Here is a 4,991-nt window from a genome sequence, read left to right on the forward strand (position 1 = left end):
ATTGTGTATGAATAAATGTGTGAGTGCATTGCTTCATTCTAATTCCACATTTGTTGTCACTCAGGATACAAAAATGAACACTGGGTAGCACCCGACAATATGTACTTGTACATCGTGGTTGGTGCATCAGCTGTGCATCTTTTCATGGTCTGACAGATGCACTTGTGTATATTCTCTTATGTAAAGTGAAGCATCACCTTTACAGCCATGCAGCTGTGTCCTGTACTGTTCTGCAATGAGAGGACACATGCACGCATGCATGCACATGAGCATGCAGCCGTGCACACACACTCACACACGTTCCCTCTGGTTGTAGTTTCTACTTTCACATGTCTGTTGTAATCTCAGTCTTCTTCACACATAGATGAATTGCACAGCGCAGAAGTCTGCTGCAGTGAATAACGGATCCCCGCAGGCTGAGGGCAGTGTGCTGCAGCAGTGCTGTTTGTTTATGAACCCCTTCTGTACATTTGAGACAGACTATCTGAGCATATAATATCACAGATGCATGGGACCCCGTCTTCCCAACAAAGCTTAAAAGTACCAGTGTGTGAGATCACCTATCTTTTTTTCCTCTAAAAAATGTTTCACTGTATTCTTTCCCATACCTGGATAGGACGGTGTAGAGTAGACATACTGTACTCTCCTTCCTCTCACTACACTGTAGAGATAGGAGGGTGAGTGACTAAGGGCAGAGAGGAAGGCAAACTTACCGTACAACACAGGCTCTTCAGAAGCGATATTCGAGAATCTAGTGCATCGTTGTGTGTTGTCGACGCAGAAGATCCAAATAACTTGGTTTCACGCAAAATAATCCCAATCTGTGATTTGTGAAACAGTGTTTCTAAACAATTAGCACACAATGTGTAGAATGATGATGCTATGTTCATATTCTTCTAAACATAATGTTCTACATTCCAGTTGAAGAAATCACAGATTGAGACTTTAACCTTTTCTTTTATGCCTGAAGAAGGTCAGTAGACCGAAAGCTTGCTAATAAATCTGATTATGCGCAGATCTGAGTGTGCGGAGCTTCCCTTAATTTTTTCTTATACTACCTTTGTGGCTCCAGCACCTCCCTTAAGTCTTTTTCAGGTGGTTATTTTTCTATTTTAACCTTTTCTTTTATGAAATATCCGAGACAATTCATAACATACAGCTAGTTTGATCAATCTATTCTATTTCTAGTTTGAACACATCTCATCATCATGAGATGTCATCTTAAAATAACCAATAACCGAAAATAGCTCACGCGTTGGGAGCATGTAAATAGGCTATTTTTGGTGCACGACATGATTCCTTGGAAATTGGAAGACTTCTGTGGAATCCATCAGACTGAAATCAGTCCTCTGAGACTTTAATCCATGACATTAAATGTATTACACTGTACTTATTGACGTTGCACAAAACACAGCATCAAGTTAGGCTAAACCAGGTAGATCCAGTCTACCCTGCAGCTGAAAAGTAGTTTCTGCTAATGGATGTACTGTATGTGGTGGCTGGTTGGCAGGCTGCCCAGTTGCAGGGTCAGCAGCTACACTGTTGTTAGAGGCTTTGTATGGAGATTCAGGACAGGGTGACGGTCACATGCTGATCATATCAGAGTGGATTGTGGGTAATAACAACATGTCTGATCTAGGCCTGGGGAATATAATCTCAATATTGTTATATTACTTACTTACGCCTACTACCCCTTCTGGGGCATAGGCCGTCAAGAAGCGATCTCCAGGCATCTCTGTCTTGAGCTGTTCCCTCCAGTTGGTTCCAGTTCATCTTTATGGTCTTGGTGTCTGTCTCCAGGTGTCAGTGCCAGGTATTTCTTGGGCGACCCCTTTTCCACTTGCCCTGTGGGTTCCATGTTATGGCTTGACATTACAGGTTTTCATATAAGGTGTGGCCTATCCATCGCCATCGGCATTTCTTTATTTCTTCTTCTGCCGGCAGCTGGTTTGTTCTCTGCCAGAGTTCGCTGTTGCTGATGGTTTCTGGCCATTGGATTTGGAGGAATATTATAATATGAGACTAATTATATTCTGGGATTTTGGATATTGTGATATGTCGTCATTGTTGCCTTTTCCTGGTTTTTAATCACTTAAGCTTAAAACATTGTCAAACATAAAATAAAATAAATAGTTGAAATAGCCATTCTACAAGCTTACGATTTTTTGAAATTTGTAGAAAAATCCAAAGGTAATTGTTATTATCGTGATTCGTGACGATACAAGAGTATCGTCATAATATCGATATCAAGGTATTTGGTCAAAAATATTGTGACGTTTGACTTTGTCTATAATGCCCAGCCCTAGTCTCATCTCTCTTCAGACAATCTGGGAACCCGTCTGCAAAACAAAGGGAAAACAGCGCTCTCTTTATTGACGTGAGTCAATGGTCTGTCTCAAGAGACTACTCTTCAGACAATGCATTTCTGTCCTTGCTTTTCTTCCTTTCTTTCTCTTTCTATTGATCACTCACTCAATACCTCTCTCCTCCCTCCCCGCCTTCCAGGTGGCTGTGATCTCAGATCTATTACCATCGTCTGCCAGAGGAGCTGCAGCTCCGTAGGCGCATGGCAGCTGTTCCTCCACCCGAGTGAGAGGTGAGCCAAGCTGGCCTCCCCGGCCCCCTCCCTGACCCCAGCCCCGGACCCAGACCCCGAGCCTGGCCAGTGCCCTACCCAGGAGGAGCAGTATGTGAGTGAGGCAGAACCCAGTCTGCTGGACACGCTACCAGCACCACCCGGCTGTAGGGATGCCGGGACCATCACAGGTGTGTGTGTGTGTGTGTGTGTGTGTGTGTGTGTGTGTTTGTCTTTTTTATTTGGGGGGGGTCAAGGAAGGAAGTCAAATCTAAAATATCTAAAACCACATATTACACACATGAAGACCCCAGGAAAGTGTTCTAAATCTTCTAAACGTCATTAATATTTCTTTGCAAAAAGGGTGAAATGTCCCTTTAAGCATCTAGTCTTAAAGCTACTGTATGCAAATTATTATCTACTACAACACATCACATGTGGACACACAGCGATCACAAGTCTATGTAGTCATTCTCAGAATGCACAATGCAATCTTTGAATGCTTAAGAATGTTGTGATTAAGCTATACAAAACATGATATATGCCACATATCACTTATAAATAGCTGTGTTCAACAATCTGTGTCATTCTCACAGAGCACAATGCAGGCTTTAAAAGAGTGATAAAGCTATACAAGCCTTTGTGTACACCACATCGCAAATAAACAAGCAAGAATCAATCAAGAATCAAGATGGTTTTATTTGTCAACTACAAGCACGAGATGTTGGTGGGACATGTTTGGCAGAGACGGTAACACTTGTGTCATGATGTAATAATGCAGCAGCATTATAAGTGCATATTTATAATGCATTATAATCTGCTTATAACACTGGATAGATAGATAGATACCGGTAGGTAGGTAGATAGATAGATAGAAAGAAATCTTTATTGTCATTCAGCAGATACATAACATGCATAAGTGAACAAAATGTCCTTTCACTGGCTTCCAGACTACTAGTAAAAAAATCTAAAAATACTATATTTCTAAAGTCCTAAAATCCACTTATATAAGTCCTTAGCAGCATATAGGGAATGGGATAAAGGTTAGGGGATATTGCACTTGTGGTGGGATTTACATTTTTGTTTTGGCAAGTATCAAGTATCAGACGTTTTAGTTCTGCTATTCTTTTGAAAAATCGTGAAAATGTGGCGCAAATCTTGTATATAAGAATATATATTCTTTCAGAGCGAATGTTTTTAACTCAAATCTTTGCTTCTGGGGGGGTCCCTGGAACAACATATTTCCAGATGGGGGTCGACGGCCATTTACATTTTTTGGGGTCCTTGACATGAAATAGTTTGAGAACCATTTACATAGGTTTTTCAGAAAGAGATTTATATAATCTGGCCTTAGGTCTAAATGGCTTAAGATTTTAGTTTTTGTGATGGAGGAGAGCATGAAGATGTTATGACTGACTTGTACTGCCCTCTCTTGGTGGATTTGTAGAACTGGTGGTGGCTCACTGGAATTGATGGATTGATTGAATGATTGATTGATTGATTGATTGATTGATTGATTGATTGATTGATTGATTGATTGATTGATTGATTGGATACTTTTGTAACAGTTTACAAATTTTACCATGGTACGATTATACAATGATGCTAAAAGGATAGCACAAAGGGCTTGTTTCCATTGTGGCCCTGTGTATTCAATTAATCAAGAAATCACAATCATTACCACCAATAGCTGTGTCATTCTCAAAGTCCCCCACCCGCATGTTCCTTGTAGTTCTAAGATCCACCAGTAGTGGGCCGTACGTACAACAGTCACATCAACATATTCTCTCCTACTGTATGTACATGTACTGTACTTAGTGCAATTTTGAGGTATTTCTACTTTACTTGAGTATTTCCAATACTTTCACTTCTACTCCACTACATCTCAGAGCCAAATATTGTATTTTTACTCCACTACAATTATTCAAAAGCATTAGTTACTAATAGGATATACTCTGATATTTTTATTTTTATTAGAAAACATACATAAAACACTTCAACCCTATATACATAACGGCCTTTTGAAAATAGCCAATCTACAAGCTCACAATGCGTCGCAATGCGATTCACTGTGTGCTTGTAGATCTTCTACTTTCAAAAGAGTTGCATGCGTGTAAACTTTACACTGTAAAGCGACATTCTGCATAACATTTACTTTTACTTTTGGTTTTGGTACTTTTGGTTGAATTTCGGACTTTCAGACTATTGCTGTATTGATACTTTGAGTACTTTTTCCACCACTGTTTATGCTCTCCTCCCTCCCTCTATGTCTGTCTTGTCAGATGTGTGTAACAGCACTGACCTACCGGAGTTTGAGATCATCAGTCTCCTGGAGGAGCAGCTGCCGGTGTACCGGCTGAGGGCTGACACCGTCTACGGCTATGACAACGACGACTGGCTGCACACTCCCATCCTC

Source organism: Protomyctophum bolini (assembly GCF_963924005.1).
Source record: "Protomyctophum bolini genome assembly, chromosome: 17".
NCBI classification, from domain to species: domain Eukaryota; kingdom Metazoa; phylum Chordata; class Actinopteri; order Myctophiformes; family Myctophidae; genus Protomyctophum; species Protomyctophum bolini.